The sequence below is a fragment of the Scatophagus argus genome, chromosome 12, assembly GCF_020382885.2.
Source record: "Scatophagus argus isolate fScaArg1 chromosome 12, fScaArg1.pri, whole genome shotgun sequence".
Lineage (NCBI taxonomy): Eukaryota > Metazoa > Chordata > Actinopteri > Scatophagidae > Scatophagus > Scatophagus argus.
The window spans coordinates 957,839-972,455 of NC_058504.1; positions in this window are offsets into that span (position 1 = coordinate 957,839).

Consider the following 14,617-nt stretch of genomic DNA (forward strand, 5'->3'; position numbering starts at 1 on the left):
ATTTAGTGGTAGAAGATAAATGTATGAACACACACAGCGCAACGGGGAGACTGCATCGTTTCTATTCGGTATTGATTCTTCTCCCACCAAAATCAATACTGTAAAAATCACCTAAAAGTGCACACATATGACAGTACACTGAGGTTTGACTTGCCAAGGTGAAAAGCGTCTCCCTTTGTCTCTGTTGACCCATCACCCCAGCTTTCCTTCATCTCTCCACAAGCCTTTGACTGAATGGACTGAATGGAGAGTGTGTTGTGGTGCGATTAGCCGGCTCTAATTAGGATCCATGCATTGTTGTTAACACAAGGGATTAGCTGCAGACAAACACACCTATCAAACAATTCATACACCAATCAGCCAAAGAGCGCTGCTACCTTCCACTGACAGTAACCGCCAGGAAAGCCTTTTCTCTTCCCATACATCTGAAGTTAATTTTTATCATTTTTTGTTCATTTGAGTTTTTTTTGTGTAATTCTGCACTTAAGTAACACAATGACAGAATGTGTGGTCATGTGTTGGTCATGCAACACACACACACACACACACACACACACACACACAGGTACAAAATATAGGATTTAAACTCAGCCGGGGCAGTGACAGTGAGATGAAGAGTTGCGTCATCGTCAGGTTTTTCAGGCTCACTGAACAATCAAACAAGAAGAGAGACATGAGTTCTCGCCTCAAAGGGTAAGTTTCCTCGGGATATTTTCTGTTGGTCTGTTAGAGAGAGTAACTGCAGCGACCAATCGGCTTGTTCTTCCAACTGCATAAAATGCATTCAACCCAAAGTTCTGCTGCCCTGAGGGAAAACATGCTAACACACACAGCTATTAACCAAACATCTTAGCAATTCAGCAAACAGCACTTCTCCCTCACTCAAACTACACAGAGCATCCCTGCAGCACCATTTATCATCGAAATCCCCCGGAGCATCCGCACAAAACTCTGAAACTAAACATATCCTCACTCTGAGCAGAGATTTATGAGTCTCCGCCCTGCTTTCTTCTGCCTTCTCAGAATCACCGTTTTTAGCCCTTCCCAAGAAGAAAATCAACAATCCCCCCGTTTCTCCTGCTTGTTTTGTAGAAAGGAAAATTTAGATGTAGAGGCTCAGGAAAACCTTCAAGAGGAAAGATTCCACCAGGTTTGTGGAGCACTCCAGCATCTCAGGTAAACATCTCAGTAAGGGTGATCCATCACTGAGAGAAACTCCTCACATCGAACGCTCACTTACTCCAACATCCAACTTCCTGTTCTTACCTTTCCCATGTTGTCTAAATGGATGATGACCTTTAATCAGTCTGGAACCAGAATGACAAGACACACACACACACACACACACTCAAGTCCCTGTGTGTGTGAAGACTCCACCAGGTGAACCAGATAAATAAAAACCCTGATCACATGTGAACATAACCAGAATCCAAATCATTTGTCATGATCTCAACCTTCCCAAAGAGACCAAAAAACCGATCTAAATAAACTTCTGTTTTGGAATCTTTCACAGAAATAAAAAAGTAAAACTGTGATATTGTTGGTTGAGATGCCCCCTTCACCCTAATTATTTTCTCACAGCAGCAAATCCAGACTCCAGGCTTTAGAATATCTCTTGGAGTATCTGTGTACAGACTGTACTGACACATTTTTATGCAGAACATGGATCAGTATCTGCCTGATGAAGTCCCATTAGGTGGAAAGTTAACTGCTAATCCCAAATGGTGGAGACAGCAGTTTGTGTCTGAGCTGCTTTTGTTTAGTGGATTTCTGGGAGTTCAAAGCTACAGCAGGAAAGAAAAAGAAAAGCAGCAGGAGCTTGTGAGAATTCATCAGTGGGTTTACACTCTGCATGGGCAGCGTGGAGAAGGAAGATAACTAAAAATATACCTGTAATGCTCTTTTAAACAGCACAACACCCTCCTGAACACGTGCAGCCAGGACAAAGAGTCAGGGAAGGAGATTAGCAGTGAATTTCAAATTACTTCCTGCCCAAAAACAGATGAGTCTCACTGAGTGTTAATATATTATATGAGGATGAAATTCACTTCAGGAAAACATGGCCAATTATCTCCACATCAAAAACATTAAAGGAAAGTAATTTGTATGTCTGAAGAGGTCAAATGGAGCCCAGATGAGTAGAAAATAACAAATAAATCAGGTTTGATAAGATGGGGAGATTTCATAGAGTTTTTATGTGCATTACTGCAACTGTGGAACTGTGGTGCTGCCACATCTCAGATGGTGAGCATTTCTATCAACTCTCTGACTGCTTGGTTCACCACTTTGTTCCAGGACTGAAAAACTGACGCTCGTCATCCTCAGGTGTTTTCAGTGCTAATTAAACGAAGCTCAGGTTCTCTCAATCTCTGCTTCTTCTTCATTGGCTGATTGCTTAGCCAGTCGTGTCGTTGCTCTCTCCCAAATATTGTTTATAAAAAGGGCAAATCTTGAAATTGTATTCAATTTGAAGTTATTTTGTTCTTAAATCCTGTTCAAAGCTCAAAGCAGGTGATGACAGGTTAACAGCAAAGGGTCCAAAAAACCAAACAGACAAACAACAGAAGGAAAATGGTGGAACACTGAGGAGCTGCTGGAAACAAAGCAGCTCTTACACAGTGAGACTCAGCTGAAACCAATCAGGGCATCAAACCTGCTGGGGAAACTAAACAAAGGCAGGAAGTGGAGGTTCAGAAAAGACAGACAATGTGAGTGCCAAAATAAAAGCAGAGACAAGGCCAGTGCAGGTGCATCCAAAACACAATTAAAACGTGGGAAAGATGGAATACAAAGTTAACAAGAGAGCAGACATGAAGCTCGAGTGCAGTCACAGCTAAACAAATGAGCCCAAACTGAAGAGAGGAAGTAAAAGTGCTGCAGAGCTGCTGATCGAGACGATTTGACTGTCACACATATGACAGACGTGACCCAAGTGATGCAGCTTTTAAAGAACACGAAGCAGGAACGTCTTTCTCCCACCGTGTTTTCATTTCCGTTTCCTTTCAAATTACAAACGAAATACAAAGAGGCAAGGTTTAGGAAATCACAAATACGTCTTTTTGCCCTTCAGAGGAGCTCTGATCCCACATGGACTCGTCCTTTGTTCAGGCTCTGTGTGATTTTGTCTTTTAGCTCAGAATGAATGAAGGTCTGCATCCAGCCAGAGAAGGATTTCATCCATTCCAACTTCTTTTTCTGAACGAACAAACAGCGCTCTCCTCGTCTGAGCTCCAGCCACGTCCTGTACAGTCCCACGGCTATGTTTCTATGGCAACAGTGTCCGACACGGTACACATGGGAAAGCAGCAAGAACAGAGGGAGGGAGAGAGAGAGAGAGAGAGAAGAAGAAGAAAAAATAAAGAAAGTTTTTCCCCTGGAAGAGCAAACCTGGCCGAGCTTTGACTAGCATCACATGTTCAGACCCGCTGACTGAGAAGTTCAGCTTTTTCCACGTTGCCCTGCAGCACGATGACGTTCCCATGACAACTGCATCCTGCGGTTCACCAGGTGTCTGTTTGCTCTGCCCCTCGCTAATTCTCAAACAGTAATAATCAACACAGACGATGCAACTGTGCCATGAGTCCTCGGGTCGGCCGAATGTGAGACACACTGGGAGCCTGACGAGGCTTTGACTCCACTGTAGAAACTGCTAGAAACCAGCTGGAAACGGGATGAGGGATTTCTGTCTGTTCCCTTCTCAAGGAAACTGAGGTTAAGTGTACACGAAGCTCCGAGCAATAACAGCAACTTCTGAACGAAGATTAAGGATGGAAATTCTCAAAACCTGACAATGAAACTTTCCTGTCTTAACACCATTATTCACTTTGGATGTCTGAGCACCTTGTTCCAGTGTGAAAAGAGCGGGACGGTTTCCTGTAGTCTCGTGTTTTTGCACTGCGGTGTTGCTGCTGCAGTAAATCAGCTCCTCCACAGTCGTGTGCAGACTCTGTTTGGGTCCATACACCCTCAGCGCTAATGAAACTATGAGTTGGGGGAGACAAAATGCAGTGTTACCTCCAGATGTTTGCTTTGGATTGGTGTTTCTCTTTGTGTAATTGAAAGCTGCAGATGGGGGGATAGAGGACAGATGAAATGAAAGCCGTCCAAATGGCAGCCTCACAATTACCCTTGGTTTTGTTGTTTGTGGTTTTTGATGATACTCAGTGAAGACGGGGATATGTGAGGTGCACGGTAGACGGCCCACGTTCAGCTCTCAGTGAAATGGATCAGTTATACATATGCTCCCGACAGATGATCATTACTGGGTTGTTTTAAGCTGGGTGTTGAGGGTGAACGCTGCCAAACAATTTAATATTTTGTAGGTGGAACCCAGACTGATTTCCTCAGTGGTTTCAGCTCGTCCCAAAATCATAATCACAGCCAGACGGGTTTCTTCATGAGTGAGTCGGATTAATGGCTCCAGCATGTATCCAGTCCATAGCGCCCCCTGCCGATTTATTGGACTGAGGGCAGATCTGTCTCAGGTGTTTATCCAGACAAACAGGGAGTAAATCAGAGTTGGTGAATTCTGATGGATGAGTTCAACTGCCCTCACCCTAACCCTAACCCTAGTTGAGCTCATCTCAATATTTAAACATCACACTTTGCTTTTGAGTTGGTTTCCAGCCACTTCTGTTCACACGGGCCTTTGTCTCCTGGTCATGTTTCTACTGTCTGCTTCCTGATTTATTTTGGAGAGTATTACCTGTTTGGTATTTGTGGTCTTTGTCTCGTCTCCCTGCAGTGTTGATCGTTTGCCCCGATCAGTTCCACCTGTTGCTAGTTACCCTGAGTTGATTTAAGCTGTTCTCTGGCTGCTCGTCTTCTGCAGTTTGTTGTGTACCGTTGTGTTGTTCATTTCAGCAGGTTCTCTCGTGTTTTATGGGCTTCTGCTTGCCTTGTTGACTTTGGCTCTGCTCGACCTCCTACTCATTTAGAGAAGTTCTGCTTTTGAGTTTTTGTGTCTGTTTTCTGAGTCATGCATTTGAGTCCACCACACATAACAAAAAGTGAAACAGCGCAGATGAAATATTAATTAATTAAAAACGAAAAATAAAAGTATGCAGGACTAAAAATTACACGTGAAAGCCAATGATCAGAGCTTAACATAATGCTGTGACATCACCTGAAACTAAAAGGCAGACCTTATATCTAATATTTCAGTGTTCAGCATGAGCTGAATCTGTGGATCTCACTGAAACAAAATGAGCTTTATTGTCGGGAGGAGTGAAGGTCATTTAAAGCTTTATGTACAAGTAAAACTACTTCAAAATCAGTCTCAGTTAAAAATAAATAAATAAAGGTCCTGAGATGGAAAAAAGAAGGTTTTAGTGACATTGTTAAAATGGGAATTTTAATTTATATCAGAGTCTAAAATCTCCAAAGTTTGTGACGTCAGTCCTGGTCTGTTTGCTGAGCCACGAGGCTTCATCTTCACTGTCCTTCATCATCTGCTTCCACTGAAGTCCTTCTGCTTTCCTTCTCGTTCGTCATCGTGTTAATGTCTGCTAACCGGTTCCTCTGAGCCACACGTTGATGCTAGTATTTTTAGCAATGCTTTAGCTGCCTTTCTGCTGCTATTAGCTCATCTGCTCGGGGCATAAACTGAGAGCCAACTCACAAGTCAAGATCATAGTAGTTTCCAGTAGAATCACACCCCAACTGAATGGGCACCAGATGTTGAACTGTGCACTGGACCTTCCACTTTCTGCTGTTCATTTTGAAAGATTTCAGACTCTAAGCCCTTTTTAACCCCTTTATCTGAGAGTCTGGACATTTCTCTCCATGAAAGGAGGAAGAAGAGGATTAACCCCAACTGACCCAGACAGTAAAAATCTAACAGACGTGCAGCGACACATTAAGATGTACAGCAAGGTGATCATCAGCCGTGGACTGTTGGAATAGACTCGGTGCCCTGAATGTAAATGTGTCCAAAACTGCAAACGACTGTAAATCTTTTTATAGCCGACAATGTGGGGATGCTTTGAAGACGGTCGGATTTCTGCATCAGCATGACGAGAGACACTGCTGCTTTAATCTTCCACATTTGTTGTGTTTTTTAAATCCCGGTCCTGTTGTTTGGTAGTGCATTAACCTATTTTGCTCATCACAGCTCCAGCTTATCTTTCACACAGCTCCAGAAAGCTCGCTCTCTATCGATAAGTAAATCTCTGCGAGAGAGATGAGATTCAAATGCACAAAAAAGCACATGGTCAAATAAATGTGCTGCTCCAAACAGTTCTTATCTTATGGGTTAAACTGGAGCATCGATTCACTTGATGTTACATCTTTGGCTCAGCAGTCGGATTAATTATTTCCATCTTCCATTTCTACAGTCGCTTCTTTTCTTCTTGCTGGATGTTGCCTCCAGCTCAGAGGCTCTTGGCAGCTTCTCTCCTCCACTTGTTTCCAGGTCTGAGGCTGGCATGTCTGCCAAAGAACTCTTTAAAACAAAAATATTAAGAAATAAAAATAAAAATGTCTTTAAAGGCTTTGAGGAGCTGATCACCACCCTGGGAATTTGATGACATTTGATGACCTCTGGTTTTGAACTATGACCAATCGTGAGATAATATGGAAAGACCTGAAAAAGGTTTGCCTGAACAGTAATTCAGCAATTCAACAACTGCCAGCCTGATTTCCAGGAGACTTCGGTGGCCTCCTGACCTTTTCTGTGGTTCAAGTGCTTGCTCATGAGGGTTTTGTTGGGTCTCTCTTAAAGTCAACTTACAGCATTCGGTCTGGACCTGCTGTAACTGGAAAGTGTCATGAGATGACTGTTGTGGTGATTTGGCGCTATGTACATAAACTGAATTGAACTGAAAATGTGAGTGTATGAGTAAACAGTGTGAACTGTAGTACACATTTCCACTAAACCTGCTCTCTAGTTTCACGGTCCCCGCAGGGTGAAACCTTGTGATGTTGGTGACTCCTTCCTCATTAGTCCAAAATATTCTACTAAAACTAATCAAACTGTTCGGTGAGCACAAGTTTGCCCCTAAAACCGACCTTTTGAAAACTTCAGGAAATTTCCTCTCTTGCACCATCAGAATAATCTAATCTGAAGTTGTTAATTCTCCCCAGAGGATGAACCGTTTCCATTTTGCTGTATTAGCCCCTTGACCCTCGTCACACAGCCGAAAGGTTAATTGTTTGTGACAAACGCTCCACTCGCTGCTGCCTGCACAAACACACCTGGCACTGAAACACATGACACTGCAGTTCTGTGCTCCTAAGTGCCCTGAAGCAGAGAGGATGCAAATCCCCCACAATGCACAGGGCAAAGCTACTTTGGAGTGAGGTCAGTAAACACAAGCTACAGCGGAGGGAATTACAGTTATCTGTCAAATGCAAATCCTTTGATGGAGGGTCTAAGTGCTCCTCTGATCTGACGGGGAAGGAGGCAGAGTTTTGAGCAGGAATGCGTGTGAGAGCAGTTTAACAGCCGAGCGCCACAAAGATGAAATGCTGTCCGCTCATTGGTCAGACCTGAGCACGTGGGAACAGCCACCATTTGTCTTCTCCGATCTTTAGCTTTTGCCGTCTGTTGTTGTTTACTCTGTCATGTGAGGTTTTATTCTGTCCATTAATGTGTCACTCACACTCGTGTCTTGCTTTAAGGTACTGGGAAAATAGTTTAACGCTGCTAATTTATTAATCCTGAAGCGTTGAAGCCAGATGAAGTCACTACAAACAGACTCGGTTCAGGGAGATGAGACAAAAAACCTGATATATACATATATATATATATATATATATGTATATGTATATGTAACTATATGACAAAAACTCAAGGAAATGCTGGACACAAAGTACGAAGATGAACGGGCAGACTGAGAAGGGAGTGCTAAACACACCTGTGGAGGCACACTAACAAGGAACAGGTGAACCTCATCAGGACAGCAGCAGAGGCAGGGAAATGACAGCAGAGTGAAGTACAAAGTTAAAACAGGAAACAACTAAAACACAAAACCAGACCAATAAAGTAAGGTGACTTGTTCAGTCCCACGTTTGAGGAATCTAATGTTGAGGGTTTTTTGTTTTTATTTTTTCATTTTTATTAGCAAATACAAACATGAAAAGCCTTCAGGCAGGAAGCTTCTCAGCCAGAGTGTCAACCGCCATCACTCATTTCCAAACTGCTTTTAAAGCGATAATTGTTTGATTTCTCGTCATATTGTTCAGGTGCACACTGCGCTCACATTCTGAAACTGCTTCTCTGTGTGGTCTTCACTGGGCGAGTCCACCATCCAAGATGCTAACAGCCGGTGGTGATCTGCTGGTTTAACTCTGCTGGTTTAGTGTCTGCACATTTTTACCACAGTGACACTGAAATGCATCCCGTCCATGAATGTATCAGTTACACCTGGACACTCTCATGGGTTTTGATTCATGGAGGTTTTATATTTGTGAACACCTCACATCACAATGTAAAGTCTATATGCCGAGCAACGTGATCCAACATCTGACGTGATCCAAAGGAGGACTCCATCATTTCCGGTTTGTCGTGCGCTGTGCTAAGCGTTGCATTGTTACACTGCTCTGCTCTAGATTCTTAAGTTAAAGCTCTTTCGTTGTTGTCCATATTAGAGCTCATCTACACATTAAAAAAAATCACATTGCTGTTGTTAAGCACTCGCCTCTATCTTATCACTTTAATCTTAAGCCCGTAGCTTCGTAGGTTGCGCTTGACAATGGCCTCTGCTTCCTTCTCCCCCTCTGCTGCTCTGTCCTGCTTGGTCCGCCAAATTCAATTCAGTTCAATTTCAATTTATTTATATAGCACCTTATACAATCAAAATTGTCTCCAGGTGCTTTACAGAAACCCAGAGCCTGAACCCCCGAGCAAGCAGACAGTGGCAGGGAAAAAGTCCCTTTTAACAGGAAGAAACCCTGAGCAGGACCCGACTCACAAGGGAGAACCATCCTGCTGATAGTCGGCTGGGTGAAGGAGGAGAAGAAGAGGTAGACAGGACAGAGAGGATGAAAGAGAGAGAGAGAGAGAGACATACATGCAGTAAACATCATACATTACAAAGGACAAACATGACAGGTTGTTGTAACTGGAATTCTGAAGACTGTGTATTGTATGTGTTTGTTTATTAGCGGATATGTTGTTTAAGTTAGTTCTAATATCACTACATAGAAGAACAACAGGCAGATGTTGACAGTAGACACTGGGTTTGTCACTGGGTTTGTCAGAGGATGCAGTTCAACATGTAGATCTGGATGGAGAGAAACCTGCAGAAAGATACAGAGAGAGAAAGAAAGGGAGGGAGAGACACAAAACTACGAGGACAACTGGACACACACTTAGTGACAGAAAATAATGAATTATATGTTGATCTGATGAGGGGAGAGGAAGAAGAGGAGAGGAGGTGGGGAGTAGAGATGGTGGTGGTGTTGAGGAGGTGGAGGAGTAGAGAGCTCTGCACTGTTCTCTCTATCCTCCCTGTCTCTCCTCTCCTCCCTCTCCTGTCTCTCCTCTCCCTCCCAGGCGGTCACAGCAAAAGGCCGTCTACACTGAGTCTGGTTCTGCTCGAGGTTTCTGCCTGTTAAAAGGAGGTTTTCGTCGCCGCTGTGGCCAAATGCTGACTCAGTGTGGGGTTTTGCCTTGGGACCTGTTTCTCTCTGATTCTCTTCTTCTTTTTTCAGAATCAGAATCAGCTTTATTTGCCAAGTACGTGTGACCATACAAATTTGACTTCGGATTTTTCTCTCTCCTGTGCACCATACAAAATACAAAATAACAGATAATAATAATAATAAAATGAAGAATGAAGTATTTACAAGAAGAAGAAAACAAGATATAAATATAGTGCAAACAGTGTGATGGTTCTTGCAATGGCTGGTGGATTACGGGGAGATCAGGCAGACAGCCTGGGGGAAGAAACTGTTTTTGTGTCTGGCGGTCTTAGCATACAGAGCTCTGTAACGCCTACCAGAGGGAAGCAGAACAAACAGTTTGTGTGCAGGGTGCGAGGGGTCTGCAGTGATGCTTCCTGTCGGCCCCGATGATTTTTTTTCTGCAGACCTGATTGTCCGTTGCAGTCTGTTTCTGTCCTGTTTGGTGGCCGATCCAAACCAGACAGTGATGGAAGTGCAGAGAACAGACTGGACGATAGAGGTGTAGAAGATGGTCAGCAGCTCCTGAGGCAGGTTGAACTTCTTCAGTTGTCGCAGAAAATACAACCTCTGCTGGGCCTTTTTCCTGATGAGGTCTACGTGGGACTTCCACTTGAGATCCCGGGCGATTGTAGTTCCCAGGAACTTAAAGGAGTCCACAGTAGACACTGTGTTGTTTTTCCACAAGCACGTTCTGCCACTTTGCCTTCCAGATTCACTTCTTTGCTTTTCAGGGTTTGAGACATTCGGAAACTTTAACTGTTTAACTGTACATTACTGAGGGCTCCTAACGAGGGAGGCCGGAGGGGGGCTGCCCTTAAAAATCAAGCACAGAACGGCTTCCTCATTATGGAGCAGAACGTTTCCTACTTGAGAGTGCAAACACACACACAAGCTCAGCAGCCTGCTGTGATGCGCTGGGCTCAAAAATAGTCCCTTCGGCAGGAAAAACAACTGCTATTTATCATAGAGACTCACCGTAAGTGAGAATAAGCAATTAAAATAACTGGGTCAGAGCTTTCTGAGATGGTGCTTACACTAAGACACAGCAGAACCATTCATCACAGGAGGAGGAGAAGAAGAAGAAGAAAAGGAGGAGGAAGCAGACAGATTATCAGCGTCTCTGCACTTTTCTACATCTGAGTCCACAAACAATGAGTGCTGTTCGCTCTGTCTCAAGGGTTCACGCTCTCTACTGCAGGTGACCAAATCAGGCTTTGGATGTAACTTATAAGTTTAATCATTACTTTTGTTGTCAAGAACTTGGCTAGGAGAAACTGGGACTCGAAGGCACCACTCGAATCGGTAGAGCTGAAAACAAGGTTTATGCCAGGCAGAGGTCGGTACACTGTGAAGCAGTCAAAACACGCAAAGGTATCCAAATCGTGAGGCAAAAAGGCAAGGTCAAAAGCTAGCAAGGATCAAACACTATGAAGCTATGACTGTGAATAAACGCTGGTACGTGAACCTTTGAACAACGATGAACTGGCAGCAAGACAAGACACAAGAGGGTCCAGGTGCGGGAGAAACAATCAGGGATCAGGTGCACACAGACGGGGAGGGGGCAGGGCACACAGGAACCTGGACCAGAGACAGAGGTGAGTGATCACAAAATAAAACAGGAAGACAAGACATGAAGACATGAGGGGGAAAATAAAACACTTAACAGACAAGGAACATGACATTTGTATGCAGGACTTAATCTTTCATGAGTTATTCTCCGTCATCCATGTGCAGGTGTGCACAGAGGAGAGTTTCCATCACGCTAACTGGTTGTCTGAGCATGTTTTAAATTGTCGTGTCCGTCGTACATGTGTTTAAATAAAGTTCACAATAAAACTCCTGTTGGTCAGGCAGGCATGTGAACGCGTCACAGACAACACCTCTGCTTGTCAACCGACACAGAAAAGCAGCATAGCTGCGACCCCGACTGCATCTCTTCAATCCAAACGGTTCTGATGTTGTTCTCACTGACCCTTGTTTCCCTGGAAAAACGACTGACCAAGCAGAGCTTTGTAGGCGAGACATGCTGAAGGCTGAATGGCCACACAAATAGAGCTGAGTGAAAAGTGTGAATGGGATCAACACATCTGCACAAGTGGCAGTTGACTCTGAGAAATGACTCGTATCCTGAATCAGACTGTGTTGCTACCTGCGTCAGGGACACACCAGTCCCCGCTGAGGGGTCACGGACAAAACGACACATCAGTCCCCGCTGAGGGGTCACGGACAAAACGACACATCAGTCCCAGCTGAGGGGTCACGGACAAAACGACACATCAGTCAGGCTGATTGGTCGGATCAGACGCACGTTTTCATTACATTTCGTATATATCGTTTCCTCCACAAGGCAGCTGCACTTCAGTCTCGGCATGCCTGTGCTGAAGTTAGGGGCATAAGACGTCTTCAGAGTGGAACAGGTGCAGTTTAGAGGTGAGTTTGAGCTGATGCTCGTCACTGAAGCAGACTGACTGCAGCTCTCCTGACGTCTGTGTGGATGCTAGCTGGAGCTGCTGGCTGCTGTCTGAACTTCAGTCACGCAGCAGGACGTTTATTCAGCCCGTGTGGTCAGCGGATTAGTTTACAATAAACAAAGGATCAGAAATGGATCCACCTTCATTCAGCTGACACAGATCCATGAAAAAAAAAAAAACTCAATCAGTCCTGATCCTTCGGATTGCTTTGGGACGTCCCCAGTCTGTTTGCTGATGGAGAAGATGCTCACGAGACCGGAGGCTCGAGAAGACACCAGCAGGAGTCAGTACTGACTTTGGAGCCTAAACAGGAAACTGGACAACTGACATTACAGCTCACAGACTCGTGTGATCTGAATCTTAGTGTGATGATCACGGGATGCTAACAAGCTAGCAAGTGTCATCACCAGCTGCCTGTACAGCTTCTAAACAAAGTTGGATTCTACTAAATGCAAGACATGCATCATAATGAGAACAGCCAGCAGCCTGCAGGTGCACAACAGTCTGATGTTTGTGATGTTCTGACTGTCGAGCTGTCGGCACGTTTCCAGTTTTCAGTGGTTGAAAACAGTGTTTCAGCTGTTGAAATGAGTCTCCTCAATATGTGATCGCATCCTAATTAACCGGCATTATGATGCCTTAAGGATTCATATTAAGAACACAGAAATGAAGGAGCAACACTGTTTAAGTACTGGTTGAAAATGCTTTGTTTTCGTGACGCTATTTAGTTTTAGAGCAGAGCACTACCAGAAAACATCTTACCCTGAGAGCATTTAGATGCTCACAACAGGAAACACACCAGGACAAGTAACTCAAAGATTGTGGATGATTTTTTGCATACATGTGGATTTCAATTAACTTAGAGCCAATTTGACCTTCACTAATTAATGCCAACATCCGACACTTTTATTCTGAAAGGTGCTGTTGGGCCTTTGATGTGAGGCAGCACAGGATCAACCAGCTGACTGTGGGTTGACTGAAGGACAGGAGCATCTGATTCTGACCTCAGATCAGCTCAGTTCACTGTGTTTCTTCTCTGATTGAAACATTCTGAGAAAAACTGCAGAATGTCTTCATTTGTTGGCTTCAAACTTTTTTCTGTATTTTTTTTTCTCTGCATGTGGTTCTTCAATTAAGCTTCGTTGTATCCGTTTCGACCACGCATTTGCTTGCTTCATCTCTGGATATTAAATATTCTCCAACCTATTGTTGAGTTGTTGTTTCTTTAACAAGCTGATACTCGGAGTCTTCCAGTCAGAGAAACAGATGCCAGCCTCCCACAAGCTGAGATCTGCTTTACACACCAACCTGACGCCACCCAAAAAAACCTTCTCATTAAACAATGCGACTTTATCAGCCACCCACGACTAATATGGAAACACTGTGTTCAAGGGGCTGAGGTGAAGAACACGAGCCAAGCCGACTGCAGAAAACGGTAGAAATCTGGAGGGACTGCACTTAAAGCGAGATGGACACACCTGAACACCTCTGTGGCCTGTGTGAAGGTTTCTAGCTGCTGTTTGTTTTTCCTTCTCGTCACTTTGTATGTGGTCATGCAGACGTTTTGGATTTTATTTAAGACATAAGACAGCATCTTTCTGGCCTCAAAAGTCGATGCTGAACAGCCATCTGCTCCAGGCTTTATCTGCCTCCACGCGTCGCCTCTGTGCTAATAATCCTCCTGCTCTTAACGCCGTGAGCTTATGGATTACACGGGGAAGGAGAACCTTTCTAGGACTCCGATGGAGGGTTTAAAGTTCAAGCTCTGCCATCCTTTCCCTGAGCGCTCTGTCATTCAGACTTACAGTGCAGCACAGCCACACATGACGAGCTGCAATGCTTAGAAAAGGTAGCTGTCGTCAGCTATATGGTCCAACAAATTAGTATTAGTAGTAATAGCATGTTATTCTCTCAGGATGTACAGGCAACGTATTGATCCTGTGACAAGCGGGAGCCATTAGTGAAGTTCTGCATTTCAAAGGCGGGAGAAGAAAAGTGGTGAAATTGGAGGACATGTGTAGTCTCGCCATTGGACCGGGCTGATTAAAGGCTTCGTCTCCTCAGACAGCCAAGAATCAAAAGAACAGAGAGCTTATTGTCTCCCAGCACAACTGTCTGCTGCTGAAGGTTAGCATGGGATGGATGAAAGTGCTGTGAATGAAAGAAAACTGAAACATCTAATGGGTGCCTTGGTAACAACGCGCCGGGTAGCAGTTCGTGTATCATCAAATGTAAAGAGGAGCCTCTTTTGGAAAGAGGGAGATAACAGCATCGCAGCAGTGGATTATTTTTCACACATTAGCTGCGAGTGTGATGTCTGATCACTCTCCAACTCCCTGGACTGTTGCTAAAATTTAGAAGCCCATTAAGTCTTTCGACTGCAGTTAGCTTCCACCTTCAAACGGTCTGTCTCGTATATAAGATGACATTAAAAATTTCCATTAAATTAGCACTACACGCTCATTGTATGCAGAAGATAAACACTAAGGTTTTGGATGTACCTGACCTTTGGGCTAAAT